Below are 19,959 nucleotides of genomic sequence, written 5' to 3'. Positions count from 1 at the left end.
AGGTACACATGGTAACTAGCTAGGTGTGGTAGGGATATAGTGTTTACTGCACACTGACTGTAACTAGCTAGGTGTGGTAGGGATATAGTGTCTTACTGCACACTGACTGTAACTAGCTAGGTGTGGTAGGGATATAGTGTTTACTGCACACTGACTGTAACTAGCTAGGTGTGGTAGGGATATAGTGTTTACTGCACACTGACTGTAACTAGCTAGGTGTGGTAGGGATATAGTGTTTACTGCACACTGACTGTAACTAGCTAGGTGTGGTAGGGATATAGTGTTTACTGCACACTGACTGTAACTAGCTAGGTGTGGTAGGGATATAGTGTTTACTGCACACTGACTGTAACTAGCTAGGTGTGGTAGGGATATAGTGTTTACTGCACACTGACTGTAACTAGCTAGGTGTGGTAGGGATATAGTGTTTACTGCACACTGACTGTAACTAGCTAGGTGTGGTAGGGATATAGTGTCATTACTGCACACTGACTGTAACTAGCTAGGTGTGGTAGGGATATAGTGTTTACTGCACACTGACTGTAACTAGCTAGGTGTGGTAGGGATATAGTGTTTACTGCACACTGACTGTAACTAGCTAGGTGTGGTAGGGATATAGTGTTTACTGCACACTGACTGTAACTAGCTAGGTGTGGTAGGGATATAGTGTTTACTGCACACTGACTGTAACTAGCTAGGTGTGGTAGGGATATAGTGTTTACTGCACACTGACTGTAACTAGCTAGGTGTGGTAGGGATATAGTGTTTACTGCACACTGACTGTAACTAGCTAGGTGTGGTAGGGATATAGTGTTTACTGCACACTGACTGTAACTGCTCCTAGGGTAACTGCACAGACTGTAACTAGCTAGGTGTGGTAGGGATATAGTGTTTACTGCACACTGACTGTAACTAGCTAGGTGTGGTAGGGATATAGTGTTTACTGCACACTGACTGTAACTAGCTAGGTGTGGTAGGGATATAGTGTTTACTGCACACTGACTGTAACTAGCTAGGTGTGGTAGGGATATAGTGTCTTACTGCACACTGACTGTAACTAGCTAGGTGTGGTAGGGATATAGTGTTTACTGCACACTGACTGTAACTAGCTAGGTGTGGTAGGGATATAGTGTTTACTGCACACTGACTGTAACTAGCTAGGTGTGGTAGGGATATAGTGTTTACTGCACACTGACTGTAACTAGCAGGTGTGGTAGGGATATAGTGTTTACTGCACACTGACTGTAACTAGCTAGGTGTGGTAGGGATATAGTGTTTACTGCACACTGACTGTAACTAGCTAGGTGTGGTAGGGATATAGTGTTTACTGCACACTGACTGTAACTAGCTAGGTGTGGTAGGGATATAGTGTTTACTGCACACTGACTGTAACTAGCTAGGTGTGGTAGGGATATAGTGTTTACTGCACACTGACTGTAACTAGCTAGGTGTGGTAGGGATATAGTGTTTACTGCACACTGACTGTAACTAGCTAGGTGTGGTAGGGATATAGTGTTTACTGCACACTGACTGTAACTAGCTAGGTGTGGTAGGGATATAGTGTTTACTGCACACTGACTGTAACTAGCTAGGTGTGGTAGGGATATAGTGTTTACTGCACACTGACTGTAACTAGCTAGGTGTGGTAGGGATATAGTGTTTACTGCACACTGACTGTAACTAGTTAGGTGTGGTAGGGATATAGTGTCTTACTGCACTGACTGTAACTAGCTAGGTGTGGTAGGGATATAGTGTTTACTGCACACTGACTGTAACTAGCTAGGTGTGGTAGGGATATAGTGTCTTACTGCACACTGACTGTAACTAGCTAGGTGTGGTAGGGATATAGTGTTTACTGCACACTGACTGTAACTAGCTAGGTGTGGTAGGGATATAGTGTTTACTGCACACTGACTGTAACTAGCTAGGTGTGGTAGGGATATAGTGTTTACTGCACACTGACTGTAACTAGCTAGGTGTGGTAGGGATATAGTGTCTTACTGCACACTGACTGTAACTAGCTAGGTGTGGTAGGGATATAGTGTTTACTGCACACTGACTGTAACTAGCTAGGTGTGGTAGGGATATAGTGTTTACTGCACACTGACTGTAACTAGCTAGGTGTGGTAGGGATATAGTGTTTACTGCACACTGACTGTAACTAGCTAGGTGTGGTAGGGATATAGTGTCTTACTGCACACTGACTGTAACTAGCTAGGTGTGGTAGGGATATAGTGTTTACTGCACACTGACTGTAACTAGCTAGGTGTGGTAGGGATATAGTGTTTACTGCACACTGACTGTAACTAGCTAGGTGTGGTAGGGATATAGTGTTTACTGCACACTGACTGTAACTAGCTAGGTGTGGTAGGGATATAGTGTTTACTGCACACTGACTGTAACTAGCTAGGTGTGGTAGGGATATAGTGTTTACTGCACACTGACTGTAACTAGCTAGGTGTGGTAGGGATATAGTGTTTACTGCACACTGACTGTAACTAGCTAGGTGTGGTAGGGATATAGTGTTTACTGCACACTGACTGTAACTAGCTAGGTGTGGTAGGGATATAGTGTTTACTGCACACTGACTGTAACTAGCTAGGTGTGGTAGGGATATAGTGTTTACTGCACACTGACTGTAACTAGCTAGGTGTGGTAGGGATATAGTGTTTACTGCACACTGACTGTAACTAGCTAGGTGTGGTAGGGATATAGTGTTTACTGCACACTGACTGTAACTAGCTAGGTGTGGTAGGGATATAGTGTTTACTGCACACTGACTGTAACTAGCTAGGTGTGGTAGGGATATAGTGTTTACTGCACACTGACTGTAACTAGCTAGGTGTGGTAGGGATATAGTGTTTACTGCACACTGACTGTAACTAGCTAGGTGTGGTAGGGATATAGTGTTTACTGCACACTGACTGTAACTAGCTAGGTGTGGTAGGGATATAGTGTTTACTGCACACTGACTGTAACTAGCTAGGTGTGGTAGGGATATAGTGTTTACTGCACACTGACTGTAACTAGCTAGGTGTGGTAGGGATATAGTGTTTACTGCACACTGACTGTAACTAGCTAGGTGTGGTAGGGATATAGTGTTTACTGCACACTGACTGTAACTAGCTAGGTGTGGTAGGGATATAGTGTTTACTGCACACTGACTGTAACTAGCTAGGTGTGGTAGGGATATAGTGTTTACTGCACACTGACTGTAACTAGCTAGGTGTGGTAGGGATATAGTGTCTTACTGCACACTGACTGTAACTAGCTAGGTGTGGTAGGGATATAGTGTCTTACTGCACACTGACTGTAACTAGCTAGGTGTGGTAGGGATATAGTGTTTACTGCACACTGACTGTAACTAGCTAGGTGTGGTAGGGATATAGTGTTTACTGCACACTGACTGTAACTAGCTAGGTGTGGTAGGGATATAGTGTTTACTGCACACTGACTGTAACTAGCTAGGTGTGGTAGGGATATAGTGTTTACTGCACACTGACTGTAACTAGCTAGGTGTGGTAGGGATATAGTGTTTACTGCACACTGACTGTAACTAGCTAGGTGTGGTAGGGATATAGTGTCTTACTGCACACTGACTGTAACTAGCTAGGTGTGGTAGGGATATAGTGTTTACTGCACACTGACTGTAACTAGCTAGGTGTGGTAGGGATATAGTGTCTTACTGCACACTGACTGTAACTAGCTAGGTGTGGTAGGGATATAGTGTTTACTGCACACTGACTGTAACTAGCTAGGTGTGGTAGGGATATAGTGTTTACTGCACACTGACTGTAACTAGCTAGGTGTGGTAGGGATATAGTGTTTACTGCACACTGACTGTAACTAGCTAGGTGTGGTAGGGATATAGTGTTTACTGCACACTGACTGTAACTAGCTAGGTGTGGTAGGGATATAGTGTTTACTGCACACTGACTGTAACTAGCTAGGTGTGGTAGGGATATAGTGTTTACTGCACACTGACTGTAACTAGCTAGGTGTGGTAGGGATATAGTGTTTACTGCACACTGACTGTAACTAGCTAGGTGTGGTAGGGATATAGTGTTTACTGCACACTGACTGTAACTAGCTAGGTGTGGTAGGGATATAGTGTTTACTGCACACTGACTGTAACTAGCTAGGTGTGGTAGGGATATAGTGTTTACTGCACACTGACTGTAACTAGCTAGGTGTGGTAGGGATATAGTGTTTACTGCACACTGACTGTAACTAGCTAGGTGTGGTAGGGATATAGTGTTTACTGCACACTGACTGTAACTAGCTAGGTGTGGTAGGGATATAGTGTTTACTGCACACTGACTGTAACTAGCTAGGTGTGGTAGGGATATAGTGTTTACTGCACACTGACTGTAACTAGCTAGGTGTGGTAGGGATATAGTGTTTACTGCACACTGACTGTAACTAGCTAGGTGTGGTAGGGATATAGTGTTTACTGCACACTGACTGTAACTAGCTAGGTGTGGTAGGGATATAGTGTTTACTGCACACTGACTGTAACTAGCTAGGTGTGGTAGGGATATAGTGTCTTACTGTACACTGACTGTAACTAGCTAGGTGTGGTAGGGATATAGTGTTTACTGCACACTGACTGTAACTAGCTAGGTGTGGTAGGGATATAGTGTTTACTGCACACTGACTGTAACTAGCTAGGTGTGGTAGGGATATAGTGTTTACTGCACACTGACTGTAACTAGCTAGGTGTGGTAGGGATATAGTGTTTACTGCACACTGACTGTAACTAGCTAGGTGTGGTAGGGATATAGTGTTTACTGCACACTGACTGTAACTAGCTAGGTGTGGTAGGGATATAGTGTTTACTGCACACTGACTGTAACTAGCTAGGTGTGGTAGGGATATAGTGTTTACTGCACACTGACTGTAACTAGCTAGGTGTGGTAGGGATATAGTGTCTTACTGCACACTGACTGTAACTAGCTAGGTGTGGTAGGGATATAGTGTTTACTGCACACTGACTGTAACTAGCTAGGTGTGGTAGGGATATAGTGTTTACTGCACACTGACTGTAACTAGCTAGGTGTGGTAGGGATATAGTGTTTACTGCACACTGACTGTAACTAGCTAGGTGTGGTAGGGATATAGTGTTTACTGCACACTGACTGTAACTAGCTAGGTGTGGTAGGGATATAGTGTTTACTGCACACTGACTGTAACTAGCTAGGTGTGTAGGGATATAGTGTCTTACTGCACACTGACTGTAACTAGCTAGGTGTGGTAGGGATATAGTGTTTACTGCACACTGACTGTAACTAGCTAGGTGTGGTAGGGATATAGTGTTTACTGCACACTGACTGTAACTAGCTAGGTGTGGTAGGGATATAGTGTTTACTGCACACTGACTGTAACTAGCTAGGTGTGGTAGGGATATAGTGTTTACTGCACACTGACTGTAACTAGCTAGGTGTGGTAGGGATATAGTGTTTACTGCACACTGACTGTAACTAGCTAGGTGTGGTAGGGATATAGTGTTTACTGCACACTGACTGTAACTAGCTAGGTGTGGTAGGGATATAGTGTCTTACTCTACACTGACTGTAACTAGTTAGGTGTGGTAGGGATATAGTGTTTACACACTGACTGTAACTAGCTAGGTGTGGTAGGGATATAGTGTCTTACTGCACACTGACTGTAACTAGCTAGGTGTGGTAGGGATATAGTGTTTATAACTGCACACTGCCTGTAACTAGCTAGGTGTGGTAGGGATATAGTGTCTTACTGCACACTGACTGTAACTAGCTAGGTGTGGTAGGGATATAGTGTTTACTGCACACTGACTGTAACTAGCTAGGTGTGGTAGGGATATAGTGTTTACTGCACACTGACTGTAACTAGCTAGGTGTGGTAGGGATATAGTGTTTACTGCACACTGACTGTAACTAGCTAGGTGTGGTAGGGATATAGTGTTTACTGCACACTGACTGTAACTAGCTAGGTGTGGTAGGGATATAGTGTTTACTGCACACTGACTGTAACTAGTTAGGTGTGGTAGGGATATAGTGTTTACTGCACACTGACTGTAACTAGTTAGGTGTGGTAGGGATATAGTGTCTTACTGTACACTGACTGTAACTAGCTAGGTGTGGTAGGGATATAGTGTTTACTGCACACTGACTGTAACTAGCTAGGTGTGGTAGGGATATAGTGTTTACTGCACACTGACTGTAACTAGCTAGGTGGTAGGGATATAGGTTTACTGCACACTGACTGTAACTAGCTGTTGGTAGGGATATAGCACACTGCACACTGACTGTAACTAGCTAGGTGTGGTAGGGATATAGTGTTTACTGCACACTGACTGTAACTAGCTAGGTGTGGTAGGGATATAGTGTTTACTGCACACTGACTGTAACTAGCTAGGTGTGGTAGGGATATAGTGTCTTACTGCACACTGACTGTAACTAGCTAGGTGTGGTAGGGATATAGTGTTTACTGCACACTGACTGTAACTAGCTAGGTGTGGTAGGGATATAGTGTTTACTGCACACTGACTGTAACTAGCTAGGTGTGGTAGGGATATAGTGTTTACTGCACACTGACTGTAACGAGCTAGGTGTGGTAGGGATATAGTGTTTACTGCACACTGACTGTAACTAGCTAGGTGTGGTAGGGATATAGTGTTTACTGCACACTGACTGTAACTAGCTAGGTGTGGTAGGGATATAGTGTCTTACTGCACACTGACTGTAACTAGCTAGGTGTGGTAGGGATATAGTGTTTACTGCACACTGACTGTAACTAGCTAGGTGTGGTAGGGATATAGTGTCTTACTGCACACTGACTGTAACTAGCTAGGTGTGGTAGGGATATAGTGTTTACTGCACACTGACTGTAACTAGCTAGGTGTGGTAGGGATATAGTGTTTACTGCACACTGACTGTAACTAGCTAGGTGTGGTAGGGATATAGTGTTACTGCACACTGACTGTAAACTAGGTGTGGTAGGGATATAGTGTTTACTGCACACTGACTGTAACTAGCTAGGTGTGGTAGGGATATAGTGTCTTACTGCACACTGACTGTAACTAGCTAGGTGTGGTAGGGATATAGTGTTTACTGCACACTGACTGTAACTAGCTAGGTGTGGTAGGGATATAGTGTTTACTGCACACTGACTGTAACTAGCTAGGTGTGGTAGGGATATAGTGTTTACTGCACACTGACTGTAACTAGCTAGGTGTGGTAGGGATATAGTGTCTTACTGCACACTGACTGTAACTAGCTAGGTGTGGTAGGGATATAGTGTTTACTGCACACTGACTGTAACTAGCTAGGTGTGGTAGGGATATAGTGTCTTACTGCACACTGACTGTAACTAGCTAGGTGTGGTAGGGATATAGTGTTTACTGCACACTGACTGTAACTAGCTAGGTGTGGTAGGGATATAGTGTTTACTGCACACTGACTGTAACTAGCTAGGTGTGGTAGGGATATAGTGTTTACTGCACACTGACTGTAACTAGCTAGGTGTGGTAGGGATATAGTGTCTTACTGCACACTGACTGTAACTAGCTAGGTGTGGTAGGGATATAGTGTTTACTGCACACTGACTGTAACTAGCTAGGTGTGGTAGGGATATAGTGTTTACTGCACACTGACTGTAACTAGCTAGGTGTGGTAGGGATATAGTGTTTACTGCACACTGACTGTAACTAGCTAGGTGTGGTAGGGATATAGTGTTTACTGCACACTGACTGTAACTAGCTAGGTGTGGTAGGGATATAGTGTCTTACTGCACACTGACTGTAACTAGCTAGGTGTGGTAGGGATATAGTGTTTACTGCACACTGACTGTAACTAGCTAGGTGTGGTAGGGATATAGTGTTTACTGCACACTGACTGTAACTAGCTAGGTGTGGTAGGGATATAGTGTTTACTGCACACTGACTGTAACTAGCTAGGTGTGGTAGGGATATAGTGTTTACTGCACACTGACTGTAACTAGCTAGGTGTGGTAGGGATATAGTGTCTTACTGCACACTGACTGTAACTAGCTAGGTGTGGTAGGGATATAGTGTTTACTGCACACTGACTGTAACTAGCTAGGTGTGGTAGGGATATAGTGTCTTACTGCACACTGACTGTAACTAGCTAGGTGTGGTAGGGATATAGTGTTTACTGCACACTGACTGTAACTAGCTAGGTGTGGTAGGGATATAGTGTCTTACTGCACACTGACTGTAACTAGTTAGGTGTGGTAGGGATATAGTGTTTACTGCACACTGACTGTAACTAGCTAGGTGTGGTAGGGATATAGTGTTTACTGCACACTGACTGTAACTAGCTAGGTGTGGTAGGGATATAGTGTTTACTGCACACTGACTGTAACTAGCTAGGTGTGGTAGGGATATAGTGTCTTACTGCACACTGACTGTAACTAGCTAGGTGTGGTAGGGATATAGTGTTTACTGCACACTGACTGTAACTAGCTAGGTGTGGTAGGGATATAGTGTCTTACTGCACACTGACTGTAACTAGCTAGGTGTGGTAGGGATATAGTGTTTACTGCACACTGACTGTAACTAGCTAGGTGTGGTAGGGATATAGTGTTTACTGCACACTGACTGTAACTAGCTAGGTGTGGTAGGGATATAGTGTTTACTGCACACTGACTGTAACTAGCTAGGTGTGGTAGGGATATAGTGTTTACTGCACACTGACTGTAACTAGCTAGGTGTGGTAGGGATATAGTGTTTACTGCACACTGACTGTAACTAGCTAGGTGTGGTAGGGATATAGTGTTTACTGCACACTGACTGTAACTAGCTAGGTGTGGTAGGGATATAGTGTCTTACTGCACACTGACTGTAACTAGCTAGGTGTGGTAGGGATATAGTGTTTACTGCACACTGACTGTAACTAGCTAGGTGTGGTAGGGATATAGTGTCTTACTGCACACTGACTGTAACTAGCTAGGTGTGGTAGGGATATAGTGTTTACTGCACACTGACTGTAACTAGCTAGGTGTGGTAGGGATATAGTGTCTTACTGCACACTGACTGTAACTAGCTAGGTGTGGTAGGGATATAGTGTTTACTGCACACTGACTGTAACTAGCTAGGTGTGGTAGGGATATAGTGTTTACTGCACACTGACTGTAACTAGCTAGGTGTGGTAGGGATATAGTGTTTACTGCACACTGACTGTAACTAGCTAGGTGTGGTAGGGATATAGTGTTTACTGCACACTGACTGTAACTAGCTAGGTGTGGTAGGGATATAGTGTTTACTGCACACTGACTGTAACTAGCTAGGTGTGGTAGGGATATAGTGTCTTACTGTACACTGACTGTAACTAGTTAGGTGTGGTAGGGATATAGTGTCTTACTGTACACTGACTGTAACTAGCTAGGTGTGGTAGGGATATAGTGTTTACTGCACACTGACTGTAACTAGCTAGGTGTGGTAGGGATATAGTGTTTACTGCACACTGACTGTAACTAGCTAGGTGTGGTAGGGATATAGTGTTTACTGCACACTGACTGTAACTAGCTAGGTGTGGTAGGGATATAGTGTTTACTGCACACTGACTGTAACTAGCTAGGTGTGGTAGGGATATAGTGTCTTACTGCACACTGACTGTAACTAGCTAGGTGTGGTAGGGATATAGTGTTTACTGCACACTGACTGTAACTAGCTAGGTGTGGTAGGGATATAGTGTCTTACTGCACACTGACTGTAACTAGCTAGGTGTGGTAGGGATATAGTGTTTACTGCACACTGACTGTAACTAGCTAGGTGTGGTAGGGATATAGTGTTTACTGCACACTGACTGTAACTAGCTAGGTGTGGTAGGGATATAGTGTTTACTGCACACTGACTGTAACTAGCTAGGTGTGGTAGGGATATAGTGTTTACTGCACACTGACTGTAACTAGCTAGGTGTGGTAGGGATATAGTGTTTACTGCACACTGACTGTAACTAGCTAGGTGTGGTAGGGATATAGTGTTTACTGCACACTGACTGTAACTAGCTAGGTGTGGTAGGGATATAGTGTTTACTGCACACTGACTGTAACTAGCTAGGTGTGGTAGGGATATAGTGTTTACTGCACACTGACTGTAACTAGCTAGGTGTGGTAGGGATATAGTGTTTACTGCACACTGACTGTAACTAGCTAGGTGTGGTAGGGATATAGTGTTTACTGCACACTGACTGTAACTAGCTAGGTGTGGTAGGGATATAGTGTTTACTGCACACTGACTGTAACTAGCTAGGTGTGGTAGGGATATAGTGTCTTACTGCACACTGACTGTAACTAGCTAGGTGTGGTAGGGATATAGTGTTTACTGCACACTGACTGTAACTAGCTAGGTGTGGTAGGGATATAGTGTTTACTGCACACTGACTGTAACTAGCTAGGTGTGGTAGGGATATAGTGTTTACTGCACACTGACTGTAACTAGCTAGGTGTGGTAGGGATATAGTGTTTACTGCACACTGACTGTAACTAGCTAGGTGTGGTAGGGATATAGTGTTTACTGCACACTGACTGTAACTAGCTAGGTGTGGTAGGGATATAGTGTTTACTGCACACTGACTGTAACTAGCTAGGTGTGGTAGGGATATAGTGTTTACTGCACACTGACTGTAACTAGCTAGGTGTGGTAGGGATATAGTGTTTACTGCACACTGACTGTAACTAGCTAGGTGTGGTAGGGATATAGTGTTTACTGCACACTGACTGTAACTAGCTAGGTGTGGTAGGGATATAGTGTTTACTGCACACTGACTGTAACTAGCTAGGTGTGGTAGGGATATAGTGTTTACTGCACACTGACTGTAACTAGCTAGGTGTGGTAGGGATATAGTGTTTACTGCACACTGACTGTAACTAGCTAGGTGTGGTAGGGATATAGTGTTTACTGCACACTGACTGTAACTAGCTAGGTGTGGTAGGGATATAGTGTTTACTGCACACTGACTGTAACTAGCTAGGTGTGGTAGGGATATAGTGTTTACTGCACACTGACTGTAACTAGCTAGGTGTGGTAGGGATATAGTGTCTTACTGCACACTGACTGTAACTAGCTAGGTGTGGTAGGGATATAGTGTTTACTGCACACTGACTGTAACTAGCTAGGTGTGGTAGGGATATAGTGTTTACTGCACACTGACTGTAACTAGCTAGGTGTGGTAGGGATATAGTGTTTACTGCACACTGACTGTAACTAGCTAGGTGTGGTAGGGATATAGTGTTTACTGCACACTGACTGTAACTAGCTAGGTGTGGTAGGGATATAGTGTTTACTGCACACTGACTGTAACTAGCTAGGTGTGGTAGGGATATAGTGTTTACTGCACACTGACTGTAACTAGCTAGGTGTGGTAGGGATATAGTGTCTTACTGCACACTGACTGTAACTAGCTAGGTGTGGTAGGGATATAGTGTTTACTGCACACTGACTGTAACTAGCTAGGTGTGGTAGGGATATAGTGTTTACTGCACACTGACTGTAACTAGCTAGGTGTGGTAGGGATATAGTGTTTACTGCACACTGACTGTAACTAGCTAGGTGTGGTAGGGATATAGTGTCTTACTGCACACTGACTGTAACTAGCTAGGTGTGGTAGGGATATAGTGTTTACTGCACACTGACTGTAACTAGCTAGGTGTGGTAGGGATATAGTGTCTTACTGCACACTGACTGTAACTAGCTAGGTGTGGTAGGGATATAGTGTTTACTGCACACTGACTGTAACTAGCTAGGTGTGGTAGGGATATAGTGTTTACTGCACACTGACTGTAACTAGCTAGGTGTGGTAGGGATATAGTGTTTACTGCACACTGACTGTAACTAGCTAGGTGTGGTAGGGATATAGTGTTTACTGCACACTGACTGTAACTAGCTAGGTGTGGTAGGGATATAGTGTTTACTGCACACTGACTGTAACTAGCTAGGTGTGGTAGGGATATAGTGTTTACTGCACACTGACTGTAACTAGTTAGGTGTGGTAGGGATATAGTGTCTTACTGCACACTGACTGTAACTAGCTAGGTGTGGTAGGGATATAGTGTTTACTGCACACTGACTGTAACTAGCTAGGTGTGGTAGGGATATAGTGTTTACTGCACACTGACTGTAACTAGCTAGGTGTGGTAGGGATATAGTGTTTACTGCACACTGACTGTAACTAGCTAGGTGTGGTAGGGATATAGTGTTTACTGCACACTGACTGTAACTAGCTAGGTGTGGTAGGGATATAGTGTCTTACTGCACACTGACTGTAACTAGCTAGGTGTGGTAGGGATATAGTGTTTACTGCACACTGACTGTAACTAGCTAGGTGTGGTAGGGATATAGTGTCTTACTGCACACTGACTGTAACTAGCTAGGTGTGGTAGGGATATAGTGTTTACTGCACACTGACTGTAACTAGCTAGGTGTGGTAGGGATATAGTGTTTACTGCACACTGACTGTAACTAGCTAGGTGTGGTAGGGATATAGTGTTTACTGCACACTGACTGTAACTAGCTAGGTGTGGTAGGGATATAGTGTCTTACTGCACACTGACTGTAACTAGCTAGGTGTGGTAGGGATATAGTGTTTACTGCACACTGACTGTAACTAGCTAGGTGTGGTAGGGATATAGTGTCTTACTGCACACTGACTGTAACTAGCTAGGTGTGGTAGGGATATAGTGTTTACTGCACACTGACTGTAACTAGCTAGGTGTGGTAGGGATATAGTGTTTACTGCACACTGACTGTAACTAGCTAGGTGTGGTAGGGATATAGTGTTTACTGCACACTGACTGTAACTAGCTAGGTGTGGTAGGGATATAGTGTTTACTGCACACTGACTGTAACTAGCTAGGTGTGGTAGGGATATAGTGTTTACTGCACACTGACTGTAACTAGCTAGGTGTGGTAGGGATATAGTGTTTACTGCACACTGACTGTAACTAGCTAGGTGTGGTAGGGATATAGTGTCTTACTGCACACTGACTGTAACTAGCTAGGTGTGGTAGGGATATAGTGTTTACTGCACACTGACTGTAACTAGCTAGGTGTGGTAGGGATATAGTGTTTACTGCACACTGACTGTAACTAGCTAGGTGTGGTAGGGATATAGTGTTTACTGCACACTGACTGTAACTAGCTAGGTGTGGTAGGGATATAGTGTCTTACTGCACACTGACTGTAACTAGCTAGGTGTGGTAGGGATATAGTGTTTACTGCACACTGACTGTAACTAGCTAGGTGTGGTAGGGATATAGTGTCTTACTGCACACTGACTGTAACTAGCTAGGTGTGGTAGGGATATAGTGTTTACTGCACACTGACTGTAACTAGCTAGGTGTGGTAGGGATATAGTGTTTACTGCACACTGACTGTAACTAGCTAGGTGTGGTAGGGATATAGTGTTTACTGCACACTGACTGTAACTAGCTAGGTGTGGTAGGGATATAGTGTTTACTGCACACTGACTGTAACTAGCTAGGTGTGGTAGGGATATAGTGTCTTACTGCACACTGACTGTAACTAGCTAGGTGTGGTAGGGATATAGTGTTTACTGCACACTGACTGTAACTAGCTAGGTGTGGTAGGGATATAGTGTTTACTGCACACTGACTGTAACTAGCTAGGTGTGGTAGGGATATAGTGTTTACTGCACACTGACTGTAACTAGCTAGGTGTGGTAGGGATATAGTGTCTTACTGCACACTGACTGTAACTAGCTAGGTGTGGTAGGGATATAGTGTTTACTGCACACTGACTGTAACTAGCTAGGTGTGGTAGGGATATAGTGTTTACTGCACACTGACTGTAACTAGCTAGGTGTGGTAGGGATATAGTGTTTACTGCACACTGACTGTAACTAGCTAGGTGTGGTAGGGATATAGTGTTTACTGCACACTGACTGTAACTAGCTAGGTGTGGTAGGGATATAGTGTCTTACTGCACACTGACTGTAACTAGCTAGGTGTGGTAGGGATATAGTGTTTACTGCACACTGACTGTAACTAGCTAGGTGTGGTAGGGATATAGTGTTTACTGCACACTGACTGTAACTAGCTAGGTGTGGTAGGGATATAGTGTTTACTGCACACTGACTGTAACTAGCTAGGTGTGGTAGGGATATAGTGTTTACTGCACACTGACTGTAACTAGCTAGGTGTGGTAGGGATATAGTGTTTACTGCACACTGACTGTAACTAGCTAGGTGTGGTAGGGATATAGTGTTTACTGCACACTGACTGTAACTAGTTAGGTGTGGTAGGGATATAGTGTCTTACTGTACACTGACTGTAACTAGTTAGGTGTGGTAGGGATATAGTGTTTACTGCACACTGACTGTAACTAGTTAGGTGTGGTAGGGATATAGTGTCTTACTGTACACTGACTGTAACTAGCTAGGTGTGGTAGGGATATAGTGTTTACTGCACACTGACTGTAACTAGCTAGGTGTGGTAGGGATATAGTGTTTACTGCACACTGACTGTAACTAGCTAGGTGTGGTAGGGATATAGTGTTTACTGCACACTGACTGTAACTAGCTAGGTGTGGTAGGGATATAGTGTTTACTGCACACTGACTGTAACTAGCTAGGTGTGGTAGGGATATAGTGTTTACTGCACACTGACTGTAACTAGCTAGGTGTGGTAGGGATATAGTGTTTACTGCACACTGACTGTAACTAGCTAGGTGTGGTAGGGATATAGTGTTTACTGCACACTGACTGTAACTAGCTAGGTGTGGTAGGGATATAGTGTTTACTGCACACTGACTGTAACTAGCTAGGTGTGGTAGGGATATAGTGTCTTACTGCACACTGACTGTAACTAGCTAGGTGTGGTAGGGATATAGTGTTTACTGCACACTGACTGTAACTAGCTAGGTGTGGTAGGGATATAGTGTTTACTGCACACTGACTGTAACTAGCTAGGTGTGGTAGGGATATAGTGTTTACTGCACACTGACTGTAACTAGCTAGGTGTGGTAGGGATATAGTGTTTACTGCACACTGACTGTAACTAGCTAGGTGTGGTAGGGATATAGTGTCTTACTGCACACTGACTGTAACTAGCTAGGTGTGGTAGGGATATAGTGTCTTACTGCACACTGACTGTAACTAGCTAGGTGTGGTAGGGATATAGTGTCTTACTGTACACTGACTGTAACTAGCTAGGTGTGGTAGGGATATAGTGTCTTACTGCACACTGACTGTAACTAGCTAGGTGTGGTAGGGATATAGTGTTTACTGCACACTGACTGTAACTAGCTAGGTGTGGTAGGGATATAGTGTTTACTGCACACTGACTGTAACTAGCTAGGTGTGGTAGGGATATAGTGTTTACTGCACACTGACTGTAACTAGCTAGGTGTGGTAGGGATATAGTGTTTACTGCACACTGACTGTAACTAGCTAGGTGTGGTAGGGATATAGTGTTTACTGCACACTGACTGTAACTAGCTAGGTGTGGTAGGGATATAGTGTTTACTGCACACTGACTGTAACTAGCTAGGTGTGGTAGGGATATAGTGTTTACTGCACACTGACTGTAACTAGCTAGGTGTGGTAGGGATATAGTGTTTACTGCACACTGACTGTAACTAGCTAGGTGTGGTAGGGATATAGTGTTTACTGCACACTGACTGTAACTAGCTAGGTGTGGTAGGGATATAGTGTTTACTGCACACTGACTGTAACTAGCTAGGTGTGGTAGGGATATAGTGTTTACTGCACACTGACTGTAACTAGCTAGGTGTGGTAGGGATATAGTGTCTTACTGCACACTGACTGTAACTAGCTAGGTGTGGTAGGGATATAGTGTTTACTGCACACTGACTGTAACTAGCTAGGTGTGGTAGGGATATAGTGTTTACTGCACACTGACTGTAACTAGCTAGGTGTGGTAGGGATATAGTGTCTTACTGCACACTGACTGTAACTAGCTAGGTGTGGTAGGGATATAGTGTCTTACTGCACACTGACTGTAACTAGCTAGGTGTGGTAGGGATATAGTGTTTACTGCACACTGACTGTAACTAGCTAGGTGTGGTAGGGATATAGTGTTTACTGCACACTGACTGTAACTAGCTAGGTGTGGTAGGGATATAGTGTTTACTGCACACTGACTGTAACTAGCTAGGTGTGGTAGGGATATAGTGTCTTACTGCACACTGACTGTAACTAGCTAGGTGTGGTAGGGATATAGTGTCTTACTGCACACTGACTGTAACTAGCTAGGTGTGGTAGGGATATAGTGTTTACTGCACACTGACTGTAACTAGCTAGGTGTGGTAGGGATATAGTGTCTTACTGCACACTGACTGTAACTAGCTAGGTGTGGTAGGGATATAGTGTTTACTGCACACTGACTGTAACTAGCTAGGTGTGGTAGGGATATAGTGTCTTACTGCACACTGACTGTAAAGCTAGGTGTGGTAGGGATATAGTGTTTACTGCACACTGACTGTAACTAGCTAGGTGTGGTAGGGATATAGTGTCTTACTGCACACTGACTGTAACTAGCTAGGTGTGGTAGGGATATAGTGTTTACTGCACACTGACTGTAACTAGCTAGGTGTGGTAGGGATATAGTGTTTACTGCACACTGACTGTAACTAGCTAGGTGTGGTAGGGATATAGTGTTTACTGCACACTGACTGTAACTAGCTAGGTGTGGTAGGGATATAGTGTTTACTGCACACTGACTGTAACTAGCTAGGTGTGGTAGGGATATAGTGTCTTAATGCACACTGACTGTAACTAGCTAGGTGTGGTAGGGATATAGTGTTTACTGCACACTGACTGTAACTAGCTAGGTGTGGTAGGGATATAGTGTCTTACTGCACACTGACTGTAACTAGCTAGGTGTGGTAGGGATATAGTGTTTACTGCACACTGACTGTAACTAGCTAGGTGTGGTAGGGATATAGTGTTTACTGCACACTGACTGTAACTAGCTAGGTGTGGTAGGGATATAGTGTTTACTGCACACTGACTGTAACGAGCTAGGTGTGGTAGGGATATAGTGTTTACTGCACACTGACTGTAACTAGCTAGGTGTGGTAGGGATATAGTGTTTACTGCACACTGACTGTAACTAGTTAGGTGTGGTAGGGATATAGTGTCTTACTGTACACTGACTGTAACTAGTTAGGTGTGGTAGGGTTATAGTGTCTTACTGTACACTGACTGTAACTAGCTAGGTGTGGTAGGGATATAGTGTTTACTGCACACTGACTGTAACTAGCTAGGTGTGGTAGGGATATAGTGTTTACTGCACACTGACTGTAACTAGCTAGGTGTGGTAGGGATATAGTGTTTACTGCACACTGACTGTAACTAGCTAGGTGTGGTAGGGATATAGTGTCTTACTGCACACTGACTGTAACTAGCTAGGTGTGGTAGGGATATAGTGTTTACTGCACACTGACTGTAACTAGCTAGGTGTGGTAGGGATATAGTGTCTTACTCTACACTGACTGTAACTAGTTAGGTGTGGTAGGGATAAAGTGTTTACTGCACACTGACTGTAACTAGCTAGGTGTGGTAGGGATATAGTGTCTTACTGCACACTGACTGTAACTAGCTAGGTGTGGTAGGGATATAGTGTTTACTGCACACTGACTGTAACTAGCTAGGTGTGGTAGGGATATAGTGTTTACTGCACACTGACTGTAACTAGCTAGGTGTGGTAGGGATATAGTGTTTACTGCACACTGACTGTAACTAGCTAGGTGTGGTAGGGATATAGTGTTTACTGCACACTGACTGTAACTAGCTAGGTGTGGTAGGGATATAGTGTTTACTGCACACTGACTGTAACTAGCTAGGTGTGGTAGGGATATAGTGTTTACTGCACACTGACTGTAACTAGCTAGGTGTGGTAGGGATATAGTGTTTACTGCACACTGACTGTAACTAGCTAGGTGTGGTAGGGATATAGTGTTTACTGCACACTGACTGTAACTAGCTAGGTGTGGTAGGGATATAGTGTTTACTGCACACTGACTGTAACTAGCTAGGTGTGGTAGGGATATAGTGTTTACTGCACACTGACTGTAACTAGCTAGGTGTGGTAGGGATATAGTGTTTACTGCACACTGACTGTAACTAGCTAGGTGTGGTAGGGATATAGTGTTTACTGCACACTGACTGTAACTAGCTAGGTGTGGTAGGGATATAGTGTCTTACTGCACACTGACTGTAACTAGTTAGGTGTGGTAGGGATATAGTGTTTACTGCACACTGACTGTAACTAGCTAGGTGTGGTAGGGATATAGTGTCTTACTGCACACTGACTGTAACTAGCTAGGTGTGGTAGGGATATAGTGTTTACTGCACACTGACTGTAACTAGCTAGGTGTGGTAGGGATATAGTGTTTACTGCACACTGACTGTAACTAGCTAGGTGTGGTAGGGATATAGTGTCTTACTGCACACTGACTGTAACTAGCTAGGTGTGGTAGGGATATAGTGTTTACTGCACACTGACTGTAACTAGCTAGGTGTGGTAGGGATATAGTGTTTACTGCACACTGACTGTAACTAGCTAGGTGTGGTAGGGATATAGTGTTTACTGCACACTGACTGTAACTAGCTAGGTGTGGTAGGGATATAGTGTTTACTGCACACTGACTGTAACTAGCTAGGTGTGGTAGGGATATAGTGTTTACTGCACACTGACTGTAACTAGCTAGGTGTGGTAGGGATATAGTGTTTACTGCACACTGACTGTAACTAGCTAGGTGTGGTAGGGATATAGTGTTTACTGCACACTGACTGTAACTAGCTAGGTGTGGTAGGGATATAGTGTCTTACTGCACACTGACTGTAACTAGCTAGGTGTGGTAGGGATATAGTGTTTACTGCACACTGACTGTAACTAGCTAGGTGTGGTAGGGATATAGTGTTTACTGCACACTGACTGTAACTAGCTAGGTGTGGTAGGGATATAGTGTTTACTGCACACTGACTGTAACTAGCTAGGTGTGGTAGGGATATAGTGTCTTACTGCACACTGACTGTAACTAGCTAGGTGTGGTAGGGATATAGTGTTTACTGCACACTGACTGTAACTAGCTAGGTGTGGTAGGGATATAGTGTTTACTGCACACTGACTGTAACTAGCTAGGTGTGGTAGGGATATAGTGTTTACTGCACACTGACTGTAACTAGCTAGGTGTGGTAGGGATATAGTGTTTACTGCACACTGACTGTAACTAGCTAGGTGTGGTAGGGATATAGTGTCTTACTGCACACTGACTGTAACTAGCTAGGTGTGGTAGGGATATAGTGTTTACTGCACACTGACTGTAACTAGCTAGGTGTGGTAGGGATATAGTGTTTACTGCACACTGACTGTAACTAGCTAGGTGTGGTAGGGATATAGTGTTTACTGCACACTGACTGTAACTAGCTAGGTGTGGTAGGGATATAGTGTTTACTGCACACTGACTGTAACTAGCTAGGTGTGGTAGGGATATAGTGTTTACTGCACACTGACTGTAACTAGCTAGGTGTGGTAGGGATATAGTGTTTACTGCACACTGACTGTAACTAGCTAGGTGTGGTAGGGATATAGTGTCTTACTGCACACTGACTGTAACTAGCTAGGTGTGGTAGGGATATAGTGTTTACTGCACACTGACTGTAACTAGCTAGGTGTGGTAGGGATATAGTGTCTTACTCTACACTGACTGTAACTAGTTAGGTGTGGTAGGGATAAAGTGTTTACTGCACACTGACTGTAACTAGCTAGGTGTGGTAGGGATATAGTGTCTTACTGCACACTGACTGTAACTAGGTGTGGTAGGGATATAGTGTTTACTGCACACTGCCTGTAACTAGCTAGGTGTGGTAGGGATATAGTGTCTTACTGCACACTGACTGTAACTAGCTAGGTGTGGTAGGGATATAGTGTTTACTGCACACTGACTGTAACTAGCTAGGTGTGGTAGGGATATAG

This window comes from Oncorhynchus nerka, linkage group LG9a (assembly GCF_034236695.1).
Source record: "Oncorhynchus nerka isolate Pitt River linkage group LG9a, Oner_Uvic_2.0, whole genome shotgun sequence".
Classification (NCBI taxonomy): Eukaryota; Metazoa; Chordata; class Actinopteri; order Salmoniformes; family Salmonidae; genus Oncorhynchus; species Oncorhynchus nerka.
This window is presented reverse-complemented; position numbering follows the sequence as displayed.